The sequence below is a fragment of the Cricetulus griseus genome, chromosome 5, assembly GCF_003668045.3.
Source record: "Cricetulus griseus strain 17A/GY chromosome 5, alternate assembly CriGri-PICRH-1.0, whole genome shotgun sequence".
In the NCBI taxonomy this organism is placed as follows: domain Eukaryota; kingdom Metazoa; phylum Chordata; class Mammalia; order Rodentia; family Cricetidae; genus Cricetulus; species Cricetulus griseus.
Window position 1 is genome coordinate 21,568,140 of NC_048598.1, and position 14,311 is coordinate 21,582,450.

General features: G+C 42.3%; 1 long non-coding RNA gene across 2 annotated transcripts; it reads right to left on the reverse strand.

The window, feature by feature from the left end:
• Positions 1–478: 478 nt before the first annotated feature.
• Positions 479–13,154, reverse strand: LOC118239031. Of its 2 annotated transcripts, XR_004770389.1 has the most exons (3): positions 12,948–13,154; positions 9,875–10,064; positions 479–722 (listed from the first exon to the last, which is right to left on the reverse strand). It is a non-coding gene; the product is annotated as an uncharacterized LOC118239031 (long non-coding RNA). The 2 variants fall into 2 exon arrangements; XR_004770390.1 differs by lacking the exon at positions 9,875–10,064.
• Between the last annotated feature and the right edge of the window lie 1,157 nt (positions 13,155–14,311).

A 14,311-nucleotide genomic window follows, 5' to 3' on the forward strand; every position in this document is an offset into this window, starting at 1 on the left:
AGAGCTGGCTGGTATCGGACTTCAAGGCCTATTGGGAGAGTGGGGCTGGCAGCCATGACACGTAAGGGCGGAATAGTACAGGAGTTGGACTGCCTGGTGAACCCGGGTGAAAGTTCAAGATCTGGATTTAACCTTTGCTTTGAACTTCCTGTCACCCGGACGTTCTGAAACCCGGACCTTGCAGCGCTTCTCAGAGCCTCCCTCGGAGTTCATCCCTTCGGTGTTTTCCTTTTGAGCTCTCCCGTCCTGTCGACCGTGCCTCACGTAGAGGGGCTGTTGGGAATTGAATTGTGTGTGGGCAGTGAGCTGGGGTGGGGTGGGGTGGGGGCTCACGCGTGTCTGGAGCTGCCGACCGCCTAACGTGGCTAAAGAAAAAGGTAATACATAAGGTCTGTGAGATAGGGAGGGACCTGATGGCGCAAGACATTGTAAATTTATTTTATCCCAAGGGCAATGAAGAGGCTTTGAAGGGTCAAAGCAGAGGTGTGAGCAATTATATTTGTATTGTAGAAAGATGACTGCTTGCCGGCCTGGGCATGCCAGTGCCGGCCTGGAGCCTGAGGGAGGAAGATTGAGCTCTGGAGATGTCGACCAGTTGGGGCTTAATTTAAGCGAGGAAGGCCACAAGGATGTTAGCTCAGTGGTAGAATACTGTCTTAGCACAGGTAAACCTGATGTTCAGTCCTCACGGAGTGGGGCTGGGTAGAGAGAGCACCGGTTGCCTGTTAAGGATAGTTTGGAAAAGTAGAAGAGACAATAATTATGAAGATGGCCGGGCGTTGGTGGCGCACGCCTTTAATCCCAGCACTCAGGAGGCAGAGACAGGCTGATCTCTGTGAATTCGAGGCCAGCCTGGTCTACAAGAGCGAGTGCCAGGATAGGCTCCAAAGCTACAGAGAAACCCTGTCACAGAGATCCACCTGCCTCTGCCTCCCGAGTGCTGGGATTAAAGACGTGGATCACCACCACCCGGCTGGTTACATTATTTTTTAAAAATTTATTTATTATGTATACAACATTCTGCTTCCACTAGAAGAGGGCACCAGATTTCATAATGGATGGTTGTGAGCCACCATGTGGTTGCTGGGAATTGAACTCAGGACCTCTGGAAGAGCAGTCAAGTACTCTTAACCCCCGAGCCATCTCTCCAGCCCCTGGTTACATTATTTTTAATTCTATGGGAGATAAATGTGGAGGCAAGGGAGATCCTTTTAGACAGGTAAATATTAAATAATGTGGGTTGGAAACCAAGAAAGTTTAAAGTGTGCTTCTGTGCATATGGATATTTCTTGGAGCCATAAAAGAGGATAATGGCCTAGAAAGGAAGAATCATGCGTTTGAGGGATGAGATGAGGGAAGGAAGCTTAAAAGAGGACAATAAGGAGCAAAGAGGAAGAAAGGAAGACAGGGGGGGAGGAAAGTACCAAGTGAGCTTGCTTAAAGTACTAAGCGTAAGAGGTCAAGTAAGGCCAGGCGGTGCGTGCCCTTAATCCCAGCACTCGGGAGGCAGAGGCAGGCAGATCTCTGTAAGTTCAAGGCCAGCCTGGTCTACATAGCGAGTGCCAGGATAGGCGCCAAAGCTACACAGAGAAACCCTGTCTCCAAAAACCAAAAAAAAAAAAGAGATCAAGTAAGATGGTGACTAAACTATGTCATTTAAATTGTGGAAGAAGAAAGGTCACTAGGTAAATTTGGACAAGGCTGTTTTCATAGATATGTGGGGTGAGAACCAGACTGAGATAGGAAGATAATTATGTACAGAAACATTGTGTGGCCAGGCAAGGTAATCCCACCACTCAAAAAGCTGAAGGATATGATTTGAGGCAAAGCTAGACCTATGTAACAAGTAACAGATTAACCAGATGTTGCAGGATGTTGGGTCACACGGTGAACCCCAAGACTGCATTATGTTGCTTTTCCGTTGGCACAGCAGCTACACCTGAATCTACTACTGTTTCAGGCAGTAATTGCAACTCTGCATTTATTGGCCTATTTTCTCAGTCAGTAGCCCTGGAGGGACTTTTACTTCCTGCAGGATCTGCCTCCTGCTGCTGCCACCAAATGTAGTTGTTAACTAAATCTCTAGAGTTGTATTTATCAATAGATTGGAAGTCAGAGGCTGAGGTAAAACCTGCTAGCTCAGAGAGGTTGAGGAGCAACTAGCTGACTCTTTGCCAGCATCTCAGAAAGAGAACATCCTTCCGCTCTGCCAAACTCTTATGTCCCTCCCTACTACTTAACTAGTTGCTGACTCTGCCTCCTGACCCAAGGTTGGTGTTATTTAATTAATGCAAAAGCAAACTCAGTGGGATCAAATATCCCACAGCATTTCCCCTTTTGTCTAGATAAAAAGAGTAAAACTAGGTACAACAAAAACAATTGCCAGGCCAGGTAGTGGTGGCACAAGCCATTAATCCCAGAATGAGAGGCAGAGGCAGATGGATCTCTAAATCTGATACCAGCTTGGTCTACCGAGTGAGTTCCAGGACAGGCACCAAAGCTACAGAGGGACCCTATCCTGAAAAACAAAACAAAACAAAAAAAGCAATTGTCAGGTAAGAATTACATTCATAATGTCATTCCATTTGTATTTGGTACCTTTGGAAAAGATACTGTACTGTCTGTCCCATCTTGGTGGATCCAAAGTTTTTTGTTTTTGTTTTGTTTTTTTTTTTTTTGGTTTTTCAAGACAGGGTTTCTCTGTGTAGCTTTGGAGCCTATCCTGGCACTTGCTCTGGAGACCAGACTGGCCTCAAACTCACAGACATCAGACTGCCTCTGCCTCCCAAGTGCTGGGATTAAAGGCATGTGCCACCAACGCCCATCAGATTCAAAGTTTTATACATAAACTACCTTTTTATTATAATTGGTATTAGCAACCTAGAACTTAAAATATTTTCTTAGATAAATTAAGCTTTTATGTTTATCAACCTTATAAATTTTACATATCTTTTGCAAGTTTCTTTTCTGAATTTGGTAACAAGGAAAACTGTAAAACTCTATATATCAGTTGGGTGTTGGTGGTGCATGCCTTTAATCTTAGCACTCAAGAGACAGGGGCAGGTGGACCTGTGTGAGTTTGAAGCCAGCCTGGTCTACAGAGCAAGTTCCAGGACAGGCTCCAAAGCAATACAGAGAAACCCTATCTCGAAAAACAAACAAACAAACAATCAAAAAAATCTTCACCCCACCAAAGATCCAAGAAGGATAAAATATTACCTGGATAAACAGGAAGTGCAAAGCAAAGCTATATAAAAAAAACAACAAAAAACAAAAAAAAAACTTCCAAAACTATATAAATGATATAGACAGCTGGCTGCCTGGATAATCACCCAAGGTTCCACTGCAATGTTGGGGCATCCATCTTGGGCCTATAAGCCTAGAATATCTGACAAACTTTTCTGTAAAGCAGGAATTTTAAAGGACTGCCCTACTTTGTCTTGGCAAAGTTTGGCATTCACTTTATTTTGTGTCCTGCTTGTCCAATTTGGATAGTATACTGTCAGCATTTGAGGCAAAGGCAGTTTCTTGCACAGTGGTTACCTTTGCAACATTGTATGACAAATGACAAATGAATGTGTAGAAGTTAAAATAACAGAATATAATTAAGCTCTGGATTCATATGATGGACATGTGTATCCTGTAATGTTTTTCCTACCAGAGCCAGTTCTCTCTCAGCTTCACCTAATAATTTTCTTGGACTACTTCAGCCCTTATTGGATTATGGATAGAGAAGATGTGTAGGAAGGAAGAGGGAGGGACTTGGATTTTGTGCAGTCTCTTTGATCTGGGAAGTGTGGAAACAAAGTCAGCTAGCCACTCCCCCACCAATTCTTTGATCTATCAGGTTTTCACCTTGATATTTGACTCCCAGGTTTTTATTGATAATAGAACAACATAGGTAAACACTTCACCATATCACCTTGTAAGGTTTGAAATAAATTACTTATGTCTTGAGTAGTTTGTTGTGGGATATTTGATCACACTGGGTGAAAGGCATCTTCTGATTGGTTTAATAAAGAGCTAAATGGCCAATAGCTATGCAGATCAGAATAGACAGGACTTCCTTGACAAGACGAGAATAACTTGGGTTGAGTCTACGCACACAAGAAACTGAGGAAGGCCAGGTGTTGGTGGCGCACACCTTTAATCCCAGCACTCGGGAGGCAGAGGCAGGCAGATCTCTCTGAGTTCGAGGCCAGCCTGGTCTCCAGAGTGAGTGCCAGGATAGGCTCCAAAGCTACACAGAGAAACCCTGTCTCAAAAAAACAAAAAAAAGAAAGAAACTGAGGAAGGATGACACTGAGGAAGTTGGACATATGATACAGAGGAGAGGTAACCATGCCACACTGTAGAACGTAGGTTAATAAAAGCAGGTTAATTTAAGTTATAAGAGCTAGCTGGAGAAAGCCTAAGCTAAGACCAAGTTTCATAATTAATAATAATCCTCCATGTCATTATTTGTGAGCTAGTGGCCCAAAGAAGTCCTCGTACAGTAATTATTCCAGTTGTGGGCTGTAGCCAGTTATCTCCCAGCAATTGAAACTCTTAAGAGTTTGTAATTAATCTCTCCTGATTTGTACTTTCTGTGGTTAAATTTTCTATAAACCTATCATATATCCTAAATAGTAGAATCTCCTCTTTGTATTTTTTTTTTTTCAGGAGCAATGTGTAATCCCCAGTAAAGCAAAATTCTCTTTATTTCATCAAACATTCTTTCTATAGTATCTGCATCTGAATCAACCAAGAAGATATTATCCATATACTGTTAGATTTTATATTAGGAAAATGTTTATGAATTTCTTTTTTCTTTTCTTTCTTTCTTTTTTTTTTTTTTTTTTTTTTTTTTTTTTTTGAGACAGTTTCTCTGTGTGGAGCCTGTCCTGGAACTTCCTCTGTAGACAAGGCTGGCTTTCAACTCACAGAGATTTGCCCGTCTCTGCCTGCCAAGTGCTGGGATTAAAGGCTTGCTCCACCACTGCCAGGGTTACAAATTATTTCTAATGGCTGTAGTACAAAATATTTACACAAGATGAAGCTGTTTAACATTCCTTGTGGAAGAATTTTCCAGTGACACCTTTTAACAGGCTGGGAATTTTAATAAGTAGGCACTGTGAAGGCAAATTTTTCCGTATTCTGTTCCTATAAAGGTATAGTTATAAAGCAGTCTTTTTGGGCCTGGAGAGATGGCTCAGCAGTTCAGAATCTGGGCAGAAGGAGAAACTGCTCTTCCAGAGGTCCTGAGTTCAATTCCCAGCAACCACATAATGGCTCACAACCATCTGTAATGAGATTTGGTGCCCTCTTCTGGCCTGCAAGGGTACATGCAGAGAGAATGCTGTATACATAATAAATTTTTTTAAGGTTTTATTTATTTTATTATGTATACAACATTCTGCTTCTATGTATATCTGCACACCAGAAGAGGGCATCAGATCTCATAATGGATGGTTGTGAACCATGTGGTTGCTGGGAATTGAACTCAGGACCTCTGGAAGAGCAGTTGGTGCTTTTAACCTCTGAGCCATCTCTCCAGACCAATAAATAAATCTTTTAAATAAACAACAAAAGCAATCTTTTAAATCAATCACTATTACAACAAGCTTTCTTGTCGAACTACCTTTGGACTGCCAGGCTGTAAATAATGACCTGGAGTCATATTAATTATGAAACTTGGCCTTAGCATAGGCTTTTTCCCAACTATCTTTTATAACTTAACCCATAAATTTTAATCTACATTCTGCCATGTGGCTCGGTTACGTCTTCTGGGTATGGCACATCTAACTTGCTCTGAGTCTGCAGGTGAAATCACACACCTAGATTCCTTCTCCCAGTTTCTCTTTCTGCCCAGAAGTCCTGTCTATCCTCTCCTGCCTCGATATTGGCTATTTAGCTCTTTATTAAACTAATCAGAAGCTACCTTCAGCAGACATGTCTTTACAGTATAAACAAATATTCTGCAACACATTATAATATAACATCCCTTACCTAATGAAGGCAAGGGAATTCTAAGCTCTAAAAAGCCCATTGGCTGAATCACCTTATTTATAGTTCTCAGATCTGTTACCAGTCTCCATTTTTCCAGAGTTTTTGTTAATAACAAATATAGAATTCCAAGGACTGATCGATTCTTCAATATGTTGAGTGGTTAGCTGCTCCTTTACCAGCTGCCCTACTCCCTATAATTTTTCTGATGTCAAAGGCAATTGTTCGGCCAGGCATTGGTGGCACACACCTTTAATCCCAGCACTCGGGAGGCAGGGGCAGGCGGATCTCTGTGAGTTCCAGGCCAGCCTGGTCTACAGAGTGAATTCTAGGACAGGCACAATTGTTCCTCCCACACAAGTTTGCCAGTTAACTATTTAAAGGTAGGTCAGTTGGTGCTTTTGAAAGCCCCAACAGCTGTTATGCACTGCTTATTTACAACTGAATGGTCTGTGACTGTTCTTGATAATACCTTTAATAATTTTTTCAGAAGAATTCTTTATTCTATGGTTTCTTTCTGAGATTGGAGGAATGTAATTCTGTGTTTTCCACAAATTCTTTGCTATGTTAGCCACATACAGCTTTAATTTCACAATGTACAGAAGGATTATTCCACAGCAGATACGTGTATGTGTGTGAGAGATGTAAAAGCAGGCATGCACATGCCATGGTGAATGTTGGAAGTCTTCTGTCAGTCCTTGCCTTCTACCTTATTTGAGACAAGGTTTCTTTTTTGTTGTTTGTTTTGAGACAGGGTTTCTCTGTGTAACCTCCCTGGCTATCCTGGAACTCACTCTCTAGACCAGGTTGGCCTGGAACTCACAAAGATTCTCTTGCCTCTGCCTCCTGAATGCTGGGATCAAAGGTGTGCACCACCATTTTTTTTTTTTTTTTTTTTTTTTTTTTTTTGGTCATTAATCACTGCTATCAGGATAGGTGGGCTGTGAGCATCTGAGGATTCTCCTGTCTGAGCCTCCATCCCCTTTGCAACATAGGGATGAGGATTCACACTACTACATCTGGCTTTGTGTGGGTTCTGAAGACTCAAACTCAGTACTTGTGTGGTAACCTCTTTGTCCTCTGAGCCATCTTCCCTGCCCTTGGTTATTTATTTATTTATGGATGCAGGGTATATTGTTATATACTATTAGCTGACCTGGAACTCCTCATGTAACCAAGAATGATGCTCCTACTTCAGCCTCCTGAGTTATTAGCCTCCATGTACCACCATGCACAGGTCTCTTGAATTTCCTTTTTTGTTTGTTTTTGTTTTTGTTTGTTTTTCAAGACAAGGTTTCTCTGTGTAGTCCTGGTTGGCCTGGAACTTACTCTGTAGACCATGCTGGTTTAGAACTCACAGAAACCCACCTGCCTCTGCCTCCCAGAGTGCTGGAATCAAAGGCATGCACCACTGCTACTCAGCTGAATTTCTTTCTTTTTTTTTTTTTTTTTTTAAGATTTATTTATTTATTGTGTATACAGCGTTCTGTCTGCAGGCCAGAAGAGGGCACCAGATCTCACTACAGATGGTTGTGAGCCATCTTATGGTTGCTGGGAATTGAACTCAGGTCCACTGGAAGACCAGCTAGGGTTCTTAACCACTGAGCCATCTCTCCAACCTCTGAATTTCTTATTTTATGATAATTATCTTCATACCAACCTTTTCCTCCTCAAAGATTATATCTTTGTAAACCAAATCCTCTGGCACCCCAAACCCTTTACCAGATTATAGCAGGCTTTTTTTTTGGGGGGGGCACCAGCCACCTCCCAAACCATACCATGGAGACTTATTATTATTAGTTATGAATGCTCAGCTTTTTCTTATGCTTGTCCCACTTGCTCTTATAATTTAATTTAACCTCTTTCTCTTCATCTCTGTTTTACCTTGGGGCTTTATCCCTTTATTCTGTATGTCCTACTTTTCCTGCTTCCTCTATGTCTAGCTGGCTGGTGACTGCCTGGCTGGCCCTGGGCATCCCCTTCATTCTCTCTCTCTCTCTCTCTCTCTCTCTCTCTCTCTCTCTCTCTCTCTTGCTCCTCTTGTGCCTAGGTTTCTTCTCCTATTCTGTCTGCCTGCCTGCCCCAACTATCCAGCAAAAACAAATGTAACATCTTTATATAGTCAAAACAATATTCCACAGTACCAGATCTCACTAGCTCCTGGGTAAAAGTGAAGTCACAGTGAAGGCTAAATTGTGCCAGGCTTGCAGCTGTGGTAATGAATGGCTTCAATTCCTGAACTCTAGAGGCTGAGGCCAAAGAATCAAAAGTTTCTAATTAGGATAAACTGTCTAGAATGTCACCATTCCCCAAACCTTTGATCCTTGCTGCTGATTAGATCTGGAGGTGGTAGGAAAGTTTACCAATTGACTAAGGTTATGAATTATAGAGGCAAGCTGTTGTGGACTATTATTTTAACTAGGCAAAGATGTGTTACATTTGTTTCTGCTTCAGAATATTTAACTGCGTGAAGGTGTGTTATATTTGTTTCTGCTTCATTTGTTTAATTTTGTGAAGATGTGTTGATTTGTTTCTGTAGGGTATGGGGGACTGATTCGGTCCCCCACAGTAGGGGAAGCTGTAGCCATGTCTGCCTAGTGCCTGACCACGCTTGCAAGGGTGTTGTCAGGGTGACGTAGAATGAGAGTTGGTCAGGTGGCTGGTTTCTGGTTTCGGTTTCACTTTCAGCTTGCTGTACAGACTGCTGCCCACCGGCTGGCTCTGTCACTCTCTAAGTAAGGCTTTTTCCCTATTAAAATCCCTTGTATCTCTACCTGGCTCCGTATTGGTAATTTCCCGCAATATGTTTCCCCTTGCCTGCTAAGGCACCTGATTCATCTAACAAAAAGCTGAACAGCCAACAGCTAGGCAGGAGAGGGAAAGGCAGGGCTACCAGGCAGAAAGAATAAATAGGAGGAGGAATCTAGACTCAGAGAAGGAGAAAAAGAAGAGAATGAGGAAGAAAGAGGAGATGCCTGGGGCCAGCCAGGCAGCCACCAGCAAACACAGAGTAAGATATACAGAAAGAAATGTATAAAGCCCCAAGGCAAAACGTAGATGAAGAGAAATGGATTAAAATAAGAGCTAAGATAAAGTTCAGCATTCAAAACTTATATTAATTATAAAACTGTTGGCCAATGAGTAGGGTTTCTTATTGGCTAGCTCTGTCTTCGATATTAGCCCATTTATAAATAAATAAATCTATGTATTTCCATGCAATCTTGGCTTACTGGAGAATGCCCAGACCTATTACTCCTTTGCCGGCTACATAGTGTTCCTTTTTACACCCTCTCTGCCTACCTTTCCCAGAATTCTCATCTCCTAGCCCCACCTATTTTCCTGCCTCTATTGGTCAAACAGTGTTTTATTCATCAACCAATAAGAGAAACATATACAGAAAGACATCCCCCACCAAACTGGCTATTGTGTATATTATTCTAAATCTCTACACTATAAGGAGCATTTCTCTGACCATCTTCAAGAATCTTCCAGTGCACGATGGGCGGTGGTGGTGCACACCTTTAATCCCAGCACTTGGGAGGCAGAGGCAGGCAGATCTCTGTGAGTTCGAGGCCAGCCTGGTCTACAAGAGTGAGTGCCAGGATAGGCTCCAAAACTACACAGAGAAACCCTGTCTCGAAAAACCAAAAAGAAAAAAAAAAAAAAAAAAAAAAAAAAAAAAAAGAATCTTCCAATGCAATAGGGTCTAGATCAATTCCTTGAAGTTCATAAAGACATGTCTCTCTCTCTCTCTCTCTCTCTCTCTCTCTCTCTCTCTCTCTCTCTCTCTCTCTTTTTAATTCTATTTTGCCCCAATCCAATGTTTCTTTCCCTGATACAACAGTCATTTCTCCTATGCCTTCCCTGTGATGTCTGCTAATGGGCTTACCATAAAGAAGCTCAGGAGCTTCCCATTCACCAGCTGTACTATTCAGCCAAACAGTAGTCTTCCATCAGTGCATTTTTTAGGACTGAGGTATCCAACCGGACCTGCTCTGCCACTTTGCTTAGTTGTGTTAGGGTCATTTCCATGAGGATAGGGACTCCCAGTCCCTTGTGCACTACTGTATTTCCAACACCTAGAGCAGAGTAGAGCATAAATATCTGCTTATAAGTGAATTCCTGCTCTGAAAATAGATAAACCTGAGGCCTTCCTTTAATAGTTTAGGAGTTACCGTCTAATAGGAATTCCTTAAAACAAGGATAAACTAGCTGCGTGGTGCTGCAAGCCTTTAATCTCAGCACTTGGGCAGCAGAGGCAGACATAGATCTCTCTGAATTCCTGGCCAGCCTGCTCTACAGAGTGAGTGAAACCCTGTCTCAAAAAAGCAAAAACCCAAAAAGAATCATCTAAATTCATACACAAGAGATTATCTGAAAAAACTAAATTTGATAGTCCACTTCCTGTTTTACCCTGATTTGCACTCCGAAGCAATGAATAACTTTGTCCTGCTAAAATGGCTCTTTGTACTTTTTGTACTGATTAATGATCTAGATTATTTGTCTAGATCTAGACTGATCTGAATTCTAGCTCCAGGTTAGAATCTCTTACATAGATGAGCCATTTCCCCAGGCTTATTAGTTGTCTCCAGGGACAGGCCTTTGCTGTGAACAGAATCCTGCCTGACTTCTCTGAGTGTGGCTTTAGGAATTTTTTTTTTCACATGTGGGGCATGCTCATTGAAAGTTTAATCTCATATGGATCAATGATTTTATCATTTTTTGTGTGATGCATGTGAATGACACAGTTGTGAAACTGTGGAGTCAGCCCTGTCGTGGAATAATCTTTCTGTACTCTGTGAACACGTGTTGTTCTCATAGTTAACAATAAGCTTATTGGCCAGTAGCTAGGCAGGATTTCTGGGGCAAAGAGAATGCTGGGAAGAAGAAAGGTGGAGTCTGAGGAGTCACGAGAGATGCAGAGAGAAGCAAGATGAATGTGCTGTGTTGAGGGAAAGTAGATAAGAAATATGGGTTAAAGTGTAAGAGTTAGCTAGTAACAAGCCTGAGCTAGTGACTGAGCATTTATAATTAATATTAAGTCTCCATGTTAGTTATTTGGGAACTGGCAGGCTGGGGGGAAAAAGCCTGCCTGCACAGTCCCTCACTTTTATGTGGGTTCTGATGGTCAAACTCAGGCTTGTGTGGCAAGAACTTTTGTCCCCCGAGCCATGGCAGCAGCCCTGACCCTGTGATTTTTAAATATCAGTGGATATGTCCCAATATGGTAGTATGTTCAATGAATGTTTATTATTAAAGTTTTTTTTTCTGTATATGAGTGTTGTGACTGCATGGTATGTATGTGCACCACATGCCTGCCTGGTGTTCATGAAGGCCAGGAAAGGAAGTCATGTCAGATCCTCTGCAATTGAAATTATGGAAAGTGAGAGATGGTGAGCCACTGTGGGGTGCTGAGAATATCATACATTATTAAAAAGTTTAGATTCATCCTCAAAAAAAGAGAGGTAGAGGGTCTGAAGAGATGGCTTGTGGCAAGTCTTTCTCTGTATTGGCAGCTCCCAAATAACAACACAGAGACTTATTAATTGTGAAAGCTTGGCTTATAGCTTTAGGCTTGTCCCATTAGTTTTTTGTTTTAACCTTTTTATCTCATCTGTGTCCCATTAGTTCTTGTAGCTTAAATGAACCCATTTATATTAATCTACATTTTGCCTTGTGGTTTTTTAACTCTCTTCCATCTTGCACCTCCTGTTTCCTCTCCATGTCATCTGGTATCTTTCCTACGCCTAGATACCCCCCCACCTCTCTCTCTCTCTCTCTAGAAGTCCTGCCTAACCTCTTCCTGCATAACTGTTGGCCACTCAGCTCTTTATTGAAGCAATCAGAAGGTGCCTTGGCAAAGATACATCTTCACGGTGTACAAACACGTCAGCCAGTGGTGGCACATGTCTTTAATCCCAGCACTCGGGAGGCAGAGACAGGTGGATCTCTGTGAGTTCGAGACCAGCCTGGTTTACACGAGCTACTTCCAGGACAGCCTCCAAAGCCACAGAGAAACCCTAACTCTAAAACAAAACAGTGTACAAAAAGATTATTCCACAACAATGGCTCAGCAGTTGCTGCTCTTGCAGGGGATGGGAGTTTGGTTCCCAGCAGCCACATGAGAGCTCATAACTATAACTCGAGTTCCATGGAATCTGATGTCCTTTTTTTGACCTCTGTGGGCATCAGGATTGGATGTGGTGCACATACATACATGTAATACACTCATACACATAAAAAATACTTAAAGAAATACATTTCCTAAAAGAGTTTTTAAAAAAGGTAGGGGCTGTAGAGATGGCTTAGGGCTTAAGAGCACGGACTATTTATTCTTCCAGAGGTCCTGAGTTCAATCCCCAGCAACCACATAGTGGCTCACAATCATCTGTAGTGAGATTTGGTGCCCTCTTCTGGTGTACAAGCATACATGCAGGCAGAACACTGTATACGTATCTAGCCAGGGATGTTAGGAAACATTGTTATTTCTTTAGAGATGCATATCACAGAACTAAAACAACTAAGGACAATTTTAAAACCTCATTTCAAATCTCTGTTCTCCTACCCCAATCCCGTGCCTACACCAAAATGAAATAAATCTTTAATTACTTTAGGAGATCTCTAGTGAAGCATTGCAAAGCTGTGTCTTAGTTATATCTAATATCTTTGTAAAGAGATTAATAGTGTGCTAGTAAGGTAAAAACCCTCCAGGCTTGGTCCTGTGCCTGTAACTTCAGTACTTGGGAGGTGGAGACAAGGGAGTCAGGAATTCAAGCTACATAAGAGCAGTCTCAAGAAACAGAGCAACAGTGAGAATGAGGGTGTAGGTAGACGTTTCTTTCCCACCCACCAGTTCCCAAATAACCGACCCAGAGACTAAATATTAATTATAAATGTTCAGCGAATAGCTCAGGTTTGTTACTAGCTAACTCTTACATTTTAAATTAATCCATACTTCTTACCTATGCTCTGTCATGTGGCTTGGTTCCTTTTCTCATTATGGCACGCCCATCTTGCTTCTTTCTGTGTCTGCTTTCTAGTCCAGACACCACCCTTCCCAGCATCCTTCTAGTCTGGCTCTCCCGCCCAGTCTCTTCCTGCCCAGCTATAGGCCAGTCAGTTCTTTATTAACCAATAAGAGTAATACATATTCACAGTAGGATTATTCCATAGCAAGAGGGTGAGACCGAGAACATGCTATCAAACAACACAGGGGTGAGAGAACAAGAACACTCTACCGGCCAGGCAAACTAGTGAACGCCTTTAATCCCAGCACTCGGAAGGTAGGGGCAGGTGGATCTTGTGAGTTCAAGGCCAGCCTGATCTACAGAGAATTCTAGGATAGCCAGGGCAACATAGACCTTGTCTCAATAAAAACAAATACTCTTCCAAGTCACACAGGGAAAGCATCTCAGAAAGAAAAGTCCAACATCATTTTTTTGTAGCCTAGGCTGGGATGACACCATCAGGTCTGATTTGTTTATATGGTAATGGGGGTCAAACCCAGGTTTGTGCAGGCTAAGCAAGCACTACATCCTCAGCCCTTAAAAATACATCTGTGGCCGGGCGTTGGTGGCACACACCTTTAATCCCAACACTTGGGAGGCAGAGGCAGGCAGATCTCTGTGAGTTCAAGACCAGCCTGGTCTACAATAGCTAGTTCCAGGATAGTCTCCAAAGCCACAGAGAAACCCTGTCTCAAAAAACAAAACAAAAAATACATCTGTGTGTTTGTTTATTTAACTTAGAGGATTGAAGAGATGGCTCAGCAGTTAAGAGCACTTGCTGTGCTTGCAGAGGACAGGTGTGTAGTTCTCAGCACCCACATGGAAGTAATGTCTGTTACTGTAATGTCATTTCCAGGGCATCTGTTGCCCTTTTCTGGCCTCCACTGGCATTGCATGTACATAGTACCTTACATACATGCAAGCAAAACACTACCATAAATTACAAATAGGCCAGGCATAGTGGTGCATGCCTTTAATCCCAGCACTTGGCAGGCAGAGGCAGGCAGATCTCTGTTAGTTCAAGGCCAGACTGGTATACCAGGATGGCCAGGTCTGTTACACAAAAAAAACACTGTCTCAAGAAAAAAAATTAAATTTTCGTTGAAGGGGCATACATGCCACACACAGCGCATGTATGTAGGTCAGAGGACAACTTGTGGAGTCTATTCTCTCCTTCCATCTTTATGTGGGTTTCAGGGATGGAACCAAGGTGGCCAGACTGGTGCTACAAGCACCTTACCCACTTGAGCCATTTTCTCGTTTGTTCTACTTGTTTTCTTTGAGACAGGATCTAACTGCTTATATAGACTCAAACTTAC